The sequence below is a fragment of the Ochotona princeps genome, chromosome 5 (assembly GCF_030435755.1).
Source record: "Ochotona princeps isolate mOchPri1 chromosome 5, mOchPri1.hap1, whole genome shotgun sequence".
NCBI lineage: Eukaryota > Metazoa > Chordata > Mammalia > Lagomorpha > Ochotonidae > Ochotona > Ochotona princeps.
The window spans coordinates 67,102,119-67,121,425 of record NC_080836.1 but is presented as its reverse complement, the minus strand read 5'-3'; the positions used below and the strand labels follow the sequence as shown (position 1 = coordinate 67,121,425).

The following is a 19,307-nucleotide window of genomic DNA, read 5'->3' as shown; positions in this document are numbered from 1 at the left end:
CCTCAAACCCCAAGTGTGCACTGGAGTGGACTCAGACAGCTCCAGGAGTACTTGTCTGCCATCCCCCTCAGGAGTGGCAATAGCTTGGCACTGATTTTGAAGTTTCTTTCTGGACTCAGGGTCACTGTAGCATGCCAGGAGCACAAGTCAGGCTCCAGAAGCAAGCTGCACAGGCTTGTGGCTCAGCCAATCAGATGACATCCATGTCCTCTGTCCAAACCAATCACAAACGAAATCAGAGCCAAGGTTCTGTGCCATCTTCTTAAGATACTACCCAGAGTTCTCTGTTTTTTCTCCTAATTCAAGAAACAGCTAGTCAAAGGCAGCAGCTGTGTGCATTAATTTACTCACATTTCCTTCCTTGCCTAAGACCAGGACCTCTTCTCCTCCCTTAGTGGGAATAAATGGCTCCTGGGGCCTATTCCTGGGCTTTCCTTCCCTCACCTCCAGCTGCCTCATCTGGGGTGAATCTTCTGCATATTACTCTAGTTTTCAGCTTTCCTTTTTGGGCACAAGGAACCTGGAGATTTTTTATTCTTTCTTGTGGCTACTCTACAGTTAAATTTGTTGCTTGAATTCAACATGTCTAGGTGTTTACAGAGTGACAAATTGCGTATAGTTCACTTCTCATTTTGTGAACACTTTTGTTTCTTAGCACGTTTGAGTCTGACTTCCAAACCCACCAAAGTCAAGTGCATTTCTCAGTCCATATTTTACTTCTTGCGTATTCAGAAGAACTGACCAATCCCTTTTTTCCTGCAACACTTTCTATTTTTAGTTCATATGACAATATACTCCTTTGGTTTTCATCCTACATTAACCAGAGACTGGAATTAGAAGTGGAACTGAGACTTGAACCAAGGTCCTCCAGTATGGGATGCAGGCATCCCAGTGGCTTCTTAACTGCTGTGCCACAATGCCCACCCCATATGCTATTTAATCCCTAAATAAGGCTGCCTGAATTACCACTTGAGATTGTTAGATAGAAAGACATTAGCTCTGTGTGTAAGAGGGGTCAAAGAAAATGAGAGTTTTTGTGTGTTTGTCTAAGGGAAGAAATGTAGATGCACACCTGGCAAGCACACCAGCCTTTGCACAACAAACCTTGTTTTAGAGGTGTCCCAGCACTCTCCTAGGAGCAGCCTGAGGACATCTTCCCTGCCCTGCACCAAGGGGACTACTGGGTTCAAAGGCACTGTGCTGATGAAGGTCTGGGAGGAACTTCAGGACTTTGACATCCAGCAATATGCTAGAGAGGAAGTAGGGAGAGAGAAATGGGAGGACCTATTCCAAGAACCATAAAAACTCCAGGCTGAATGCAGATCGCCTGATCTGCCAGGTGTATTAATCTTTGCTACCTTTTTTTTTTTTTTTTTTTACCACAACTCTCCATCTCACATCAGAATTCTTCCTGCAGGAAGAAAAGAACCTCCCATCTCCACTAACAAAATGATCTTATTTGTTTGTCTTTCACTTACCTTCCCCAGAATGCAAGATCCATGGAAAGAACTGTACAGTGTTGAAACTATACTACAAATGCTTGGACCAATTAATATACCTTGAGCACACTAGGCATTAAAAATACTTTTTGAACAAGTAAACAAGATCCTTCCACTTTAGATTTTGGCAGCATAATTTGTTACACTGACTCTTTCAATAGGAACAGTATAATTTGGATAGAATGTTAAAAACAAACAAAAAAATCCAAGGTCTGGCAAGGCAGCCAAGACCCAAGGAGTCAAAATCCTAATTGAAATGAAAACGCTGATAAGAAAGTTTGTTATTGAGCAAACTGAGGCCCTTGCCAATGCACAGGCAACAGACAAAAGGCTGAGAATGGCAAGGAGATTGTTCTGCCATTTGTGGCATTTGAGAGAAAGAAAAAATAGATATTAGTTCAGGACTCACCAAAGCAGAGGGACCCTAGGAAGCACCTTTGGCTTTCAGCTGAAACTGCTAGAATAAACTAGGAAACAACTAGAATCTGTCAACCCTCACCAAGCCTGAAACCCAGGCTCTGGTTAGCTCAGTCTTAGCACAGTGATCTGTTCTGGGGTAATAGGCTTCAGACATATCACTGACATTCTCACATGTTGGTGTTTTCATTTTCAATGTACAATGTCTGGCATTCAATTAAATATCACCAGATGCATTCTGCAAAGATCAAAGATCAAGAAAAAATGGAATAAAATAAATAGGTCCATAGGAGATCCACACAGATGGAGTTTCAGGCACAAGTGACAAAAGACCTATAATTGATATGGTTATGTAGAGGAAGACCACTTTGGTTCTACTTTTTAAAAAAAGTCAAATTGGAAATTTGAGAATTGACAATTGTAGTAACTAAACTTAATACCTTCAACAGATAGGCTAAATGCAGATTAGACACAACCACCAAATGGAACAGTGAAGAGGGAGACTGGACCACAGGAAACTCCAGACTAAATCCTGAACTTTTAAAAAAGAAAATTTTTTTTAAATGTAAAAGACATATGGGACAGGAGGGAAGTGTTTGACCCAGGTAGAACCAATGATTCAGAGAAACAGAGCAAGTCATGCTGGGACAGATTATGGTCAAGAGCAATTCAAAGCTGATGAAGAGCTGTAAGCCACAGATTCAAGAGCCAATGTGAACCCCAAGCACAACATACTCAAACAACATTCCATCTGCACACGTCACGATAAAACTCTGAAAACCTCAGATGGAGCATCTCACTGCTTCAGCAGAAACAACAGACACATCGTCTTCAATGGAAAAAATGATAGGATTGTCAGCCACCTTTATATTTCTTCTTAGATTTCATTTTACTTGAAAGAATTACAGAGAGATGATCCATTCATTGGTTAACTCCTCAAAAAGCCACAACTGCTAGAGTTGAGCCAGTCGTAAGTGAGGAGCCAAGAGCTTCCTCTGGATCTCCCACCGGCGTGTAGGGGCCCTAGGACTTGAGCCATCCTCTGCTGCTTTCCTAGGCCATAAGCAGGGAGCTGGAGTGGAAATGGAAGAACTGGGATTTGAACCGGCAACAATATGGGATTGCCAGCACCACAGGTGGAAGATTAGAGTGCTATATAATGTCACTGGCTGAACAATGATGGGATTGTCAGCTGCATTTCAAGAGCATGAACAAAAGTGCAGGGAATGAAATGACCATGTCAAAAAGAAAACTCCATGAACAGGAAGGGCAGCTGGCGCTCCGGTGCAGTATGTAATACTGACCCACCCCTGGCTGAAGAGGCCATTTGGGCAGCAGGAGAAGGTTGTGAACCAGTGGCTGTAAAACCTCTCTATTTCTCCCCCAACTTTTTCTGTTTAACAAATAAATAAAAATCAATCTTAAAAAACACACCCAGTCAGTAGTCAATCTGTATGATTATTGGCTCCATACATCAAGTCCATCACTAGATAGCGAACAGTGTTATATGACAGCTTGAAGATAATTTTATATAGTATTCCCATTGCGCCTGTAATGATTATGTGTGGGCTTTTTCTACTTCTGGCCATCAGTTTTGTGTTCGGACAGTTTTAGATTTTGGAGCACTTGGGATTTCCTGTTTTCGGATTATGTTGTCCAACTTGCACCCCAACACACACAATACACACACACACACACACACACACACACACGTGCATCAGGAGGCAAGAATGTTCACAGCATCAGAACTTACCATACCTCCAAAACAGAAGATGCTCATTGGCATTAGAACATTTATCAAATATTGTGCACTTGATGGGTAAAATTTTATTATTTTTAGCAAATGAAAAGTTTTTCCAGATTTTTCAGATTTAAGACATCTGTCCAGCTAAGATCTAATTATGGCTTCTTGAACATGTCTGATTAAATAGAATTGAAGATGCTTACATAAAATAATTCTCACCTCAACAATACTGTTTAAAATTCATGGTCGAGGTAGTGATTAAGACACAACTTAAGGCACCTGTTTGGGTTCAAGTTGCAACTCCACTTCCTATTTCAGATTTCTGCTAATTTATAGCTCCCGAGGCAGCAGTGATGGCTCAGGCATTTGGGTTCCTGCTGCCCACATGGAAGATCTGGATTCTAAGCTTCACTTTGGCTCAGCTCTAGCTATTTCTGTGGGAAGACTTCTCCATGCCCTTCCCTAAGTCTCTGCTTGTCTTTGCCTTTCAGACAAAATAACATATTTTGAAATCCATATGGTACATTTAATCACTGTTATCTTTTTTCCTTAATGTTCAAGTACCAATATTCTAAAATCAGGCATAAATTTGATTCAACTTTATTTTTAAATAAACTTGGAATAAAGCCTCTGCTTCTATAGAATTGTAGAAGCTTTTCAAATAGTTATTTTGAAAGGAGGCAACATATTTTTAAATCATTTCCTTCTGAATCACTAATTGACCCCTTCTGTCTCACGGATAGGAAAACAACCTGAAGTTATTAAGTTCACTCACCAATCACCCCAGTTTCCCTTGGTGGGTGTGAGCGCAACTGTGTGGGTTCTCTAGTGGTCTAACTCCGTGCTCCCTTTCCAAATGATGGCTGAAACAGATCCAGCAGAAGCAATCCCAAAACAAAGCCCTGGCTGAAGGAAGCACCATGCACCTATGACATTCAGTACAATGTTATCCATTAAAATTCACAACATTCCTTCTGGAAACAAAATTTAAAAAACTAGTTAGTGGCCAAAGACTGATTTTTTCCCCTGCACTTCCACTTCATTTTCTTTGTGTGTGCATTACAATACAAGCTTAATTATAATGAACTATTTCCATTTATGTAAGCATTCAAATGGTAGAAATGAAAATTTTCACCGAAGAATTCCTAATTCATAGTTAAGACCCTCGTACTCATTCGGTACAAAAGATATGCTTGTTAATTAGTTTAAAAATGACAGGAAGCGGGCCCAGTGGCGTGGCCTAGCGGCTAAAGTCCTTGCCTTGAAAGCCCCGGGATCCCATATGGGCGTCGGTTATAATCCCGGCAGCTCCACTTCCCATCCAGCTCCCTGCTTGTGGCCTGGGAAAGCAGTCGAGGACGGCCCAATGCATTGGGACCCTGCACCTGCGTGAGAGACCTGGAAGAGGTTCCTGGTTCCCGGCTTCGGATCGGCACACACCGGCCCGTTGCGGCTCACTTGGGGAGTGAATCATCGGATGGAAGGTCTTCCTCTCTGTCTCTCCTCCTCTCTGTATATCTGACTTTTTAATAAAAATAAATCTTAAAAAAAAAATGACAGGAAGCTCTAAATACATCAGGGAACACTGAAATCCAGGCTAAACCCTTTGATTGTATAGGGCCTGAAATCAATGGCATGACCCAATACAATTAACACTTCTAAAACTGTAATGCCAAGAAACATGTAAGTTAGATGATGATTTTTATATTTTGATATCTTTTTATTTTGTTTTGTTTTGTATTATGTTTTGGTTTATGTATTACCACTCAATTCTAAAATTTTAAGTGTTTATTTGGAATGCAAAGCAACAAAAAAAGAGATGGAGTGAGTTAGAGGGAGGGAGGAAAAGGGAGGGATATATATATATATATATATATATATATATATAAAAACATATATAATAGATACATATATATGTATACATGCATATAAACACACACACACACATATATATATACACACATACGTACATACACACACACACAAAGAGAAATAGTGACAGGTTAAGATCTTCCCATCCACTGCTTCACTCCACGAATGTCTACAACAGCCATGGCTGAACAAGGCTAAAACCAGGAGTCAGCAACTCCATCCTGGTCTCTCATGTGGGTGGCAGGGTAAGCACCTCAGTGTGATGGGAAGCTGACTAGCCAGGACTTGAACCAAGCACTCTGATAATGGATGCTGACATTCTAAGCAGCAGCTTAACTCACTGTGCTGCATGCCCAAATGAAGATGTTTAACATCAACTGATCCAATAATTTGATCAAGACTACTGTGAAACTTCAAACATATTTGCTCATATTTAGATTAATGTACTCTTCTCTTTTTAACAGAATTTGTTTGCTTAAGAATTGTTATTTCAGATGTAATGTGAAAAACACATTTGCTCTCATCTATTTAGATAAATAATTACAAATGAAGTTACAAATTTACCTTCTTTGTTTTTCAGGCAAATAAAACTAAAATGTGACTTAAAATATTACTCCCACGTACCCAGTGACTTAGCCAAGAAATTCTAGAAGGGTAGAGCAGTTAGGTTGCTGCTTGGGATGTCGACATTCCATGTTTGAATGCCTGGATACCGGGAAGCCACCTGGGAGTGTAACTGGGTTCTGGGTTCTTGGCTTCCACCTGCCCAGCCTTGGGATTGTGGGCATTTGGAGAGTGAACCAGTGAATGGGAAGATCTTAGCCTGTCACTACTCTCTTTCAAATAAAAGGAAAAAATTAATTAATTAATTAAGAGAAAATGCCCAAAGAATCCCTCTGATGGGTCTGTGAGAACTTCAGTTGAAACTCTATTTATTACTAATAAACCTCTTACACCGCTTTAAATAGGCAGCACAGTTTTCCTCCTGAGATTTTCTTAAGTAAACTCAGGATATTATTCCAACAGTAACCCAAAGCCTCAGTAGCCATGAATACAGCCGTGAAGTTATGGTGGACCTGACTGCTCTCAGCTGATGCAACTGTAGCTCTGGTAGCCATTTTCTTTTTCTTTTTCAACTCTTACTATCATAGACTTTCAATCATAGGTTTTCTTTCTGTACATATTTCACATTTAAGACTTATTTTCTGTTGGAAGATCCTCATTGCTTTTTTCCTCACACCTACCTCTATTACCTAGAGTGATTAGGGTGAATATCCAACTTAAACTAAAACCTAATGTGTATATAAGCAATTTAAAAATGTATTAAGTTTTAAAAATACTCAAAGTACTACTCATAACATCTTCATTTCTCTTAATCTATCCTAAGCTTGTTAATGAACTTCTATTGTACAATATGGAAGGCACAGAGAAGGTGAGAGTGGGTTTGAGCGAAATAAATATGCTTGCTGGCTTATCTATCTTGTTCCAGGTGTATTTTCCAGGTTCAAATGTGCCTTCTGCACCTGCAAAGGGCATCCTAGGTTACAAGGACTTTGAGGAAACTTGATAAATAGGGCTGTCAACTCTAAGTCAGATGTGTATCAAAGAGAAAGGCCTTGGCTTCGGAATAGTTGATCCAAAACCATTTTCTTTTATCTGGCAGTGATTAAAAAAACAGAACTGAAAAACAAATCCATGTTATCTAAATAGAGATCTTTGGGGGGGGGTGGCTGAGATTTTTTTTATAATGCAATCTATTTGTCCAAAAGTAAGTCAAAAACACACTTCTGTAATAATGAACTGGCAAATGCTTTCTTATTCAAGAATAAAATACTGCACCGCTCAGTCCTTTGGCAAAAGCGTTTGTGCTGGGGATCTCTACTGAGATGCTGCAGTTTATCTCACAGCTGATACTTGGCCCAGGAGTCAACAGCTGATGAAAGATCAACGAAAATTAATAATAACAATGCTTCTGTTGGGTTGAATAGGTTGCTGGATGACATGGCATGCCATCAGTTTAAAAAATAGAACAGTTATGCCTAGAGGTCAGTCCACTTGCCATTGCTTCAAATGCAGGCCTAAGAAACATTGATGAACTGTGTATGAAAAGGTAATCTGAAATGATTGTATTATTTATTATTAACAGATTTTGATACTGCCATTTCTTTTTATTGAGTTGAGTTTTTTATTTATTTGTAAGGCAGACAGCCAGAGTGAGATAGGAAGGGAAACGGAAACTCAGAGGTTTTCCTTCTCCTGGTTAGCTTCCCAAGGAGCACAACAGCTGGGGGTGTGTCAGGTCAAAGCCCGGAGCCTTGAACTCAATCCGGAGTTCCCACATGGAAGGCAGGGATGCAGCTGGTTAGGCCATCACCTGCTGCCTCCCATACATACAGGAAGCTAGGATTGGAAGTGAAGCTAGAACTCAAACTTAGGCACTCTGATATGAGATGAGGACTCCAAATGCCCACCTCAGTAGGATTTTCAGCTTTGATGCTGATTAAATGCATAGATCTGCTACTTGGATAGGATTAAGGCATGGCTTTTAAAAATATATGTATTTTTTTGAGCAGCAGAGAGAGTGAGAGTGAGAGAGTGAGACACACACACATACACACACACACAGAGAGAGAGAGAGAGAGAGAGAGAGAGAGAGAGAGAGAGAGAAACAGCTAGCTGGGGCTGGGGCTGGAGACAGGTATGAAATCCAGGTGGGTAGCAGGAGCCCATTTACTTGAACCACTAACACTGCACTGTGAGGCAGTAGTGGTGGCTACAGTAATTGGTGGAAGGCAGTAGTCAAGAACTGGAGTTATGACTCGAACCCAAGAACTTCTCTGTGCGACATGGGTACCCCAAACATTAAGCCAAATTCCTACTCCCAAGACAGACCTTTTAAGAAGTCTGGTATAGTCGAGGCAGATGTTTAACCTAGTGCTTGCAGCCCTGGCTCCAGCTCATGACTTTAGCTTCCTGGCTAGAGTCAAGTGACTGGGTTCCTGGCTCCTGTTTCAGTTCATTCATGCATGCATGCACTGGGGGAGTGAACTTAGCAGCTCCCTGTCTCTCTGTCAGAAAGAAGTGAAGAATAAAAAAGAGCCAAATTGAGTAAGGACTGGTAGAAACAGCGGGAGTCAACCCTGCTATATCAATCTGTGTGGGGCTGATAAAGGCAGATGCAGTGGCAAGTTCCTAGCTCACCATGGGAAGTATTAGTAGTCACTTTTGCAGGCCAAGCTTCCCCAGTGAAAGGGCTTTCTTTGGAGTACCAGCACAAAGACCTCAAGGGCAGTGGCAGTCCAGCTATCTGGCAGCTGCTATTCCAGCTGTTCCCTCATCCACTACAGTGAGAATGAGGAAAGCAAAGGCTGAGTGGTAGCTTAAAATTATCCTTCGTTATAAGGAAGCACATCAGAAAATCACCCATACTACATGCAGAACTCAGACCACCACTGATGATTAAACTACTCCTCTCCTTCCCAACAACTGCCCCCCAACACACACTTTCACTTCTGCACATACATATTTTAAAGAAAAAAAAGTTTAGATGTGAGTGCGTGGCTTGGCAGTGAAGATGTTGCTTAAGACACTCATAGTTCCTATGGAAGTGCCTCGTTCAAGACTCGCATCCACTCCTGCTGCCAGACCTGACATTTGGATGTGGAGCCTCACCAGAGAAAAACATGGACTGCTAAGCCTGTCATAGTAGATTTAAACGAAATGAAATCTTGTAGGACAGGTGCTATCCAGACAAACAGGAAACCTTGGATACCCTGGAGCTTGTGAGTCACAGAACATCCCCAGGCATTCATAAAATGAGCATTTCATCCACCCACTCTGAGGTCTTAGAAGTGTGTAACTGTTTGTAAAGCAATTTAAGGAACAAAAAAGCAAACAAAAATAAACTAGGGATTGAGTGTCACATCCAAACTAGGTCCTCTGGGCTGGTGCCAGCTAAGCCTCCACCTGTAGTGCCAGCAATCCATATGGTCGGCAGTTTGAGTTCCAGTTGCTCTCCTTCTGATCCAGCTCCTTGCTAATGGCCTGGGAAAGCAGAGAAGGCTGAGCCCCTGCACCTGTGTGGTAGACTGGGAAGAAGCTGCTGGCTTCCACCTGGTTCAGCTCTGGCTATCGTGGCCACCTAGAAAGTTAACCAACAACAGATAGAAGATCTCTCTTCATCCCTCCTGTTTATGTAACTATGCTTTTCAAATAGAAATAAATAATTCTTCTTTGCAAAGAGTTATTTATCATTATTGGAAAGTCAAATTTTTAGAGAGAGAAGAGACAGAAAGATCTTCCATCCGCTGGTTCACTCCCCAAGTGGCTGCAATGGCTGGAGTTCAGCCGATCTAAAGCCAGAAGCCAGGAGCTTCTTCCGGGTCTCCCACGCGGGTGCAGGGGCCCAAGGCTTTGGGCCATCCTCCACTGTTTTCCCAGGCCACAAGCAGGGAGCTGGATGGGAAGTAGAACAGTCAGGATATGAACTGGCACCCATATGTTATCCCAGTGCATGCAGAAACAAGGACTTTAGCCAGTAGGCTACTGTACCAGGTTCAAAAATAAATAATCCTTAAAAAAAAAAAAAAACCCAAGTTCTTATTATTCCTCTAAAAAAAAAATGAGCTTCCCCTGCCAGTACAATTGCTGGATCTTCACAAAGATCTTAACCTTAAACCAAAATACTGAAGTGTTTCATAACGTTTTATTTGCAATGTAATTTTAAGCTCCTGAAATTACTTCCAGTGTGGCACTGGCATATTCTAACTCATAAAAGCGTAATGTTTTCAGATGGAAAGACCGTTTCAAAAAGAAAGAACAGAAAGTAAAGCGACTCTTGAGAATGGATCGCAGCTGTTGGAACCTCTCACATTCCTTCTTGGTGAGATTTCTTGATATGTTCCGCTCCCAAGGGTGCCAGTAGAGAGGTTTGTGAGTCTCTGAACTCAGCTTTTTTACTGCAAGTGATCTCTCAGCCTGAAATGCTGAATGTTACTGGCAGACTCTGCTACTTAACGTCACGGTGACCAAAAGAATGGGGTTACAAAGGAGATGCCAGTCAAGGACCTTAGGGACCAGAGAGCTTGGAACACTGAACTTTCCAGAACAAAGGGAGCTTAAAGAAATGAGTGCCACTCGCAGTCAGATGTGACAAGAGCCCATTCCCCCTGCCCCAGCCATGTATAAGATGTGTGCTGGATGCTAGGAAGAACTCATCCCGTGCCCACCCCCCTCCAAGATTTCAGCAGGCAGTCTGGCCAGTTTAGCTCCTACAGAGAGTGGCATCTTTTAGAGTCATGGAAATTCCATTGTTGGATGGTATAGAAATAGACAGAGTTCAGCATCACAGTGTTCATGAGCCCAGCACTCGTAGGCTCCTTCTCCAAGCTGACCTTTCAGCTCCATGACAGTCATGAGGTGCAGGTACAAAAAGGCAGGACACAGGTCAAACTGCCAGAAACAGTTACAGCACCGACAAGATCTGTACTGAGGTTAGGGGAGGCCGCTCGGTGCTAATGCTAACTAGCATCAACAGGGAGGAAGGACTCCATTTCAACCGAGCCTTTCCCTTCCCCTACACTTGCCTTTGCTCTCCCAGCGTTGGAGAGCCCCTCTCTCATTCTGCTCTTCAGCTTCCTCCACTTCAGTCTCTGATTTCTAATACCAGCCTAACCAACCCTGAAATCTTGTCTTGTCCTTCAAGTTCCTGTACCTGCAGGCTCGAAGGAGGTGCTCCCTGAGGCTAGCTCGCCAGCACTGGATCAGGTACAGGATAGACTCCCATACACTACCCTTCCCAACAGTGGCATCCCCCTGTCTCTGCTACATTTCCCTCTAGGGAGCATCCCTGCTCTCCCTCTGCTCCCTTAGATCCATCTGTGAAACGGAGTAACCAGGACTTGAAACAGCATCTGTATGGGACACTGGCACTGCGGGCTGAGGATCAGCTTACTATGCCACTGCACCACCCCATTAGATCAAAGATGATCACGCCTTCACACACATACACACACACATATATAAATTTCATCTAAGATTATCATCCATATATACTTAAGCCGCTACTAGCAAATTTAACTCCACCATAAGCAACAACATTAACGACCTCATGTGTAATCTTCCAAAGCTTTCTGGAATAGAATGGATTCTAGCTACACAGCATGTTGTGTATCTGTGTGTATAGAAAGCTTAGGAGATCATTTGTTTAATAATAGTATGATCTTATTTTATAAGCTTTATATTAAGATTTTCATACTAAAAATCTAAGTCAACCAGCAAAAAGAGATTATAGTGATTTTGAGGACAGTTCTTTGTAATCTTGGGTAACTCAAATATGTTTCCATTTCTTTCCCTATGTGTTATTACTTCTTATATTTTAGGCTTGTTGTGAGTACCAAATGAGGCACCAGCGCAGGGAAAGGGTTCAACAAGAACCCACTAATGTCTTAAGGGGTGCATGGTATTACATGATGGATTTGTCATAGTTAAAGAAATCATTTGCCTATGAAGGGGCTCTCTGCCTTCCGTGTTCTACCAGTGCAAATAATACTGTAATAAACATAATTGTGTGAATATGTTACTTCACGTAGTGGTCATTTTACTTTCACGAGATAGACTCCCAACAGTGGGGTCAGCTTTTTCTAAGCCAAACCAAAGCCAATTAAAGAGGTGATGATATAGTTTAAAATGAGGAGGCAAATTACTCCTCTTTCTTTTGTATATCAATTATTTCATGCAGTCTATTCAAAATTAAATTATATTGGTATCATATTTACTTCATTTTGGAAGAGTCAATTTTTATGACAACAAATCTATCTAAACATAAAGATGTTATTTAGTGTCTTAATGTGCTTTTTTCCAGATGGTCCTTAAATTTTTATTCCCTTTTGTAGCTTGTTGCTAGTGCACAAAAGAGTAATTTATTTTTATCATTTCAATTTCAACACTAGAAGTCCAGTGACCATTCAAAGTCTTCCTCTGTTCTAACTTCCCTCACTCCCATCTCCTACTTCTTTAAAAGAACAATAATAAACCTGGTGTTGGCACCAGGGTGTAGCATGTTAAGCCTCAGTCTGCAGCACTGGCATCCCATATGGATGCCAATTTGAGTGCTAGCTGCTCCACTTCTGATCCACCTTCCTGCTAATGGCCTGGGATGGCTGCAGAAGATGGCCCAAATGTTCAGGCTCCTGGCCAGGGACTGGCCCAGCTCTCTTCTTTGTAGACATTTCTGGAGTGAATAAGAAAATGGAAGATCTCTCTGTATACCTCTTTCTCTTTCTGTAGTTCTGCTTTTCAAATAGAAATACACAAATCTTTTAAAAAGATACATTTTCTGATCTGATCATTGCACAGTGAATATATGTATTGAAACATGTCAAGGTGCTCAATAAAAACATACACTTTTTACAAGTCATTAAATTTCTAAGAAGTTGGTTATAGCTTTTTTTTTTTTTTTTTTTTTTTTTTTTTGCCAGGACTAGAACTGGTGTCCATATGGGATCCTGGCACGTTCAAGGTGAAGGCTTTAGCCATGATGCTATCATGTTGGGCCCCTGATTTTAAAACTATTCAGTTACTTCTAACCATCAGAAATACATTATTATGATTGTGAGCTCTTCTCAGACCCTCCTCCTTTGTTTAGGCTGAATATGTGTATATATATGGCTTGAGTGGAACAGCGGGCTCCAGATGCCTCTTCACTCTTTCTCTAGCTCTTCTGTGTTTGACACAAAAGAGGGTACAGAAGCACCAGGGACAGGTGCAGTCCTCTCCACTGCTGGCATGTCTCTGATTTTTAGGAAAGTGGCGAGAATGTTTCCCTGTCACCGTTGCTCCCAGATGGGAGATTGTACAGGCGCATTTCCCTTCACACTCCCCAGTTAACTCTCAACGTCGGCAGTCCACCTCGGATCCTGCAGCACATCTCGTTTCCTTCCCACAGGCTAGAGTATTTTCTAACTTCTCCCTAATAGTGGAATTTTTTTCTACATCTTGAATCTGGACTCAACTGTGAATTTGCTTTGGCCAACAGAAAGCAATCAGTTCTAACTTTGAGGGTTTGTGTACATGATACAAGTCATATTTATGTCATACAGAAAAATAAGCGACAGTCCAAAGACAAGGCAATTAACTAATAATAATAATAATAATAATAATAGTAAAGTATGAGCAAACAGGAACACAAGGAAAGCATGGGCTTTCTTGATACCAGTAAATACAGAAACTCAAGACCCAAAGCAAATGATACAGATGATTTTTTCAATGCTAAGGGTGAAAATTTACAACGAAGGTAAATTGTATCTGTGTATCAAACACTTAATGATAACTATCATGAAGTAAAAACTGTAGAATACAAAGGGAAAATGGCAGAAACACTAAAAATAGGAAATGTTAATTTACTTCCCAGTCAAAACAGAACAAAAAAAAATGAAAATAACCATGGAAACAAATAACCATGGAAGCGAGTACTAATTATCTTGTGGAATTCTATGCAAATAAAATTTTGAAATCTGGAAGAAGAAATGGATAATCTTCCAGAAAAATATAATCAATCAAAACTCACTCTGGCAATGAGTTTCACAAAGCTCAGTTTTCCACAGAAATTGATGAATTGGGCGGCAGAAGCGTGAGCACATTTAAGAATAACATAGTTACCTACAGTGAGATAATACTAACATTTTGTGTCAAAGCTGAGAGAAATCTTAAAGGAAAACAGATTGCATACTACTTTAATTGTTGCATATATAGGCTGCAAAATCTCCTCCATGCCTCCAACAAAGGGTCATATCTAGTCCCAGAGAGGAATTTTCAGTCATTCCAATGTTCTTTAAACTGTCCCATATTTTAGGAAAAGGAAAACTTCTGGTCATTTTATGTTAATGAAACTGATCATACAGTCTGACACTTTGCAACTAAGCATAATCAACAAAGGATGATCAACATCAATCAAGATATCAATTTTAAAAGACTTAATCAAATATTGATAAACAGCACAATAAAAGAATACTACATCAAAATCAAGTGGGCTTATTTTCCCCTACACACTTGCACAAGAACACTTTAACAAAACATTAGTGAACAATAATATGTAAAGAAATTCACAGAAAAAAATACATCCATATCTATAATTTCTAAGAGGGAAATTGATAAAATCTTTTCTTAATTTCTAAAAAGCGTCTGTAAGAGTTGATGAAAACTTCCCTTACATGACCATATATAGTTTATCCAAGTCTTAAGGCTTGCACTTTCTAAGGGATGCGATAGGGAAGAAATCTCATCAAAAAGAAAGATTCCCGAATCACCACTCCTTCTTCACAGTGCCTCATACCTCATGGCACAGAAAACTGGAAAGATTAAAACCTATCTATATTTGCAGATACTGATTGTACATCTAAAACAATCCAAGACCTAGCACATGAATATGATTGTAAGTAGGAGAAGCTGTCAAGATAGTGAATATAAAATTATCAGAAGGTAAGGTTTACACGTATAGACACAGTGACTTAGCAGTAATGGGCAGGGACCTCTTTCACAAAACAACAAACTGCTCAGAACTTAAGGAAAATGCAGCACTTTAAAAAGGAGAAGCCTTCTAATACAAAGGAAAGAACAGTAACTGGAACAAACATCAAGGCGTGTTGTGTTCTTTGATAGGCAAGCACATTAATAAGGTAGTCGTGTTACATTTATAAATTATGAAAGAATAATCATAATAGAAATACAGATTTTTTTATGAGAGATCATTTAAAGCAACTTTAAAGTTTCTCTAAAAAGAAAGTGAGCACAGAATAATATCCTGGCAAATTCTAATAAAGAACAATAATAAAGAGACAGTTCCTACTAGATAAATAAACATACTACAGTACATCAAAAACAAAAGTGTAGGACTGGCTTATGAAAAAGCAGACTATGGGACAGAATAGGAAGCCCGGAGCTAAACTTCAATAATATGGAATTCAGTGGACAATGAAAATTGCATGTCAAATGGTTAGAATAGACGTTTTAATATTGACAAAACTGAGTAGCAAGTTGGAAAAAAAGAAAACCAGATTGTATGCAAAGTCACGCATCAGGATAAGCAAAGACGCCAATGGGCCAACGATTTAAATGTATATAAATGAGACCACAGAAGTGTTAGTACACAAGGCAGGTGAGAGCTTTCTAAACATGACTCAAAATTCAGGCAGGCTATTCAAAGATAAGCACATCCTCCTGTCAAAGATATGGCATCAGTGAAATTAAAACATAAGTGTCAAAACAGGAAAGACATTTACATCAAAGAATTATAATAAATTAAATCTGGATGTTTTCTTACAAGTTATTGCCAGTTTTTAGAACAAGGGTATCTGGCTGATTTACATAGGAGTTGTTAATATTTTGCTGCCAATTTGTTATTCTTTAATTAGGGCAGTTTTTTAGTGGTAGAGCTTGAAAACTCAAAACAAACTTGATGAAATTCCTTACTTACATACTGAGAAAACAGTAAGTATACCAGAATTTGTTTTCAAAGAGCTTAAACTTACGGGGGAGACTAAAACAAGCAAAAAGCATGTCACAGGGCAGGTGTGGTGGCACAGCTAGTGAAATCTCCACTTGCAATGCCAGCATCCTGTATCAAGAGTCCCTGCTACTGTGTTTCTGATCCAGTTCCCTGCCCTCCTTGGAAATGCAGTGGAAGAGGCCCAATCACTTGGACCTCAGCTACCGATATTGAAGATCTGAGTGGAGTTCCTGTCTTCTGGTTTCACCCTTGTTCAGACCTGGCTGTTGCAGCAACTGGGAAATAACCCCTCTGTCACTATACTATTCAAATATATACATATGTATGATTACACATTATGAGAACACCAAGAGCTATGCATGATATGTAAAGTGAGAAATTATTATCCATTGCCAAGCCAAGCTTCCAAGAGGAGATGACAGCCAAGCTAGACTACAAGTTGACTAGGAGCTTGCAGGCAATCCTGGAAGGAAGGGTTATTCCACACTCAGGGACAGCACATGCCTTGGTGTATTAAGAGAACTCTGTGTTGCTTCCCGTTTTCCACAGGACAAAGTCCAGATTCCTTTGCCTCAAAGCAGCTCTTCACAGCCTGACTCCTGTCTCTTCCTCTGTCCTCATTTCCTACCACCCTGGAGGATGTGGTTGGAACTAACAGGGAAACTGCTGGCAGCATGGTTTACTGGCATGCGGTATTTTATCAGCTTGGGGCTGCTCTAAGGGAGAGCTTAAGGGGCTGCTCATAGACTTGTGGAGGCCAAGGTACTGAGAAACAGGTGCATTTACTTAGCTTATCAATTTGAGAGTGGTGGCAAGAGTGCAGGGGCAGTGTGCAAAACTATCAGCCAGCTACACAGTACCCAATAAATAGGGAACAGCAAAGACTACATGAATCCAGCTTCATTTACCAGAGAAGTACTGTTCCAAAGCACTGCCCTTAGAGAGATCTTTCAAAGTCATGAATGTTACATCTTTGCCTGAAGTCATTGCTTTTTGTTACATTTAAAACAGCCCAACTATATGACACGGCCCTCACCTGCAGCTCACATATATTCTGTCCCCAGCCCCTTCTCTGGCTGCACTGTGACACACCTGCCCTCTCCCCAGACCCTCCTTTTGCTCTTTAGAAGCTCCCGGGCTGCTGCACTGTCTGTCAGCTCCCTCCTAGCCTTTGTTCCTTTGTCTAAGTCCTACTTACTCTTCTTCTGTCACTTTGATTTTTAAACAAGAAAACATTTAGTTGAAAGGCAGCATAACCTAGAGAGAGGAGAGAGGGAAAAGAGGAGAGAGATATCTTGAATGGTCACAACAGCTAAACCAAAGCCAGGCTTCTCCCATACAGATGAAAGGAACCCGAGTTCCTGGGGCATCTTCTACTGCCCACCTGGGTGTACCAGGGGGAAGGTGAATCAGAAGTCAAGCAGCAGGGGCTTGAACAGACATGCTGATGTGGGCTGCCGACATCATAAGATGGGAGGCTGGCATTACACATGACTCTGTGCTACAGTGCACCCTCCCTCGCAATGCTCAGAAGTGGAAGCCTTTCCTCCCAACCACCACTCCATCATGTTACACCTGCAATTCAACCTTTCTTAATATCCTTTTATAACAGATTTCACAGTCATATTTACATACTTATTCACATAAGCACTTTATTGTTTCCTGAGACTATAAGTTTCATGAAGATAGACTTTTAAAATAAATTATTTAGAGTGCTTTAAACACATCTGGCACATAATACTCAATAAAGACTTACAAAAATTTGATCTTCATAATTAGCAAAATGAGAGTTGTCATTTCCCATGTGGAAGTTGAGGCCCAGAAAGGTTTGGGAGTCTATCCAACATCCCACAATATGGGTACAAACATACACCCAGTGCTTGTTAATGCTACATTATCTCCCCAGAGAACAGGCTGGGAAATAAAGATCTACAATGGCACAGCAGCTGAAGAGAGTGCCAACCTGTCCCCTGGCCATGGTTTATGATGTGTGACCAAAAGCTACTCAGTCTAAGGAGACAAAAAATGAAGACAGGGTCTTGGGTTTAAAATGACAATGTGATGGAACATTTTGTTGAAACAGATAAACAAAAAAGCAGTGAAAACAGTGGAAAAAAGGGGATTAGGGTGTGGAGGATGGGTTTGTAAGGGAATGGGAATTTAAGAAGGTCTAGAATGAAGAAATTGGATAAACGTAAATAACCAATAAATCAAGGAAAGAGGGTGAGACATCCCGCAGCCACAGGTATAAAGGATGGATGGACAGTTGACTGAGTGCAAGTGTATGCTCTGGGAAATCTTTGGGGGCAAGTGTGAGCAGATGGGAGCATGGGCAGGATGAGAGGGGTTGCCTGCCGAGGAGGATACGCAAGTCCTGAGCATACAGATGACTGGAGTGTGAACTACATTCCTCCAGGGTCACCAAGCCCTGCTTTCCTTGGAGAGACTTCTACTCCAGCAATCTGACCTGTCTCCTCCCATCAAATCCTAGCATAATTGCTCAATCCAGAAACTGATGCCCCACCACTGGTAATTTACCTATGATTTACTGCAAGGGCCACAGGCAAGAAAACAAGTCATGATCAATAGTAGAGACTACACCAAGAAGGCTAGAAACAGACATTCCAGGAATGGAATTCCAGGTGTCTGGGGATATGTTCAGTGCACATCTCAACTTGGATGTGTGTGTAAGGCCAGGTACAGTTTTGGGCAATTTAAGACTATTGTAGAGTTTGAGCCAAAAAGGAATGTGTATACAACACATATAATTATAATAATATATAATTACTATAGTTTTTAAAAATCTGTGTATTTTTACTATATTCAGAGATGGACAAAAAGCATATAAATATTATTGCATCAAACACTAAAATGCAAAATATTCCATACCAAGAGTTGCTATGAAAAACTGTACCTTAAAACTGGAATCCAAATAATCCAAACTCGATACCCTAGCAAGTGTGTCGAAACAGGCTGATGGCTCCTGGGAGGTGGTAAGGGCTGGCTCACTGCCACCCTTTGCCTAGAAACAGTTGCCAGGCAGTGTTAGATTTGCTCACAAATGTACTTTTCACCCAGGGCTTAGCATTATGATAACACACATGCCACCTCCCAAATCATCTTTCTGCTACTGTTTGACAGAAAGGCTGTAGACTGTGAGAACTATGTCTGGATGGCTAATAGCTGCCTGGATGGTGAATGGTGAAAGGCAATTTCTTAGGCAGAAAGAGGCCAACCTTTACCATCTAGCACTGGTAATACTTTAGAAAAG

General features: G+C 40.8%; 1 protein-coding gene across 1 annotated transcript in view; it reads right to left on the bottom strand.

The window, feature by feature from the left end:
- Window positions 1-19,082, bottom strand: part of C5H2orf88 (chromosome 5 C2orf88 homolog) — a 51,919-nt gene extending 32,837 nt beyond the window's left edge. Inside the window, exon 1 of the mRNA XM_004577290.3 lies at window positions 18,951-19,082. The gene's annotated coding sequence lies outside the window, so the exon portion shown is untranslated. The remainder of the gene's footprint in view (window positions 1-18,950) is intronic.
- Between the last annotated feature and the right edge of the window lie 225 nt (window positions 19,083-19,307).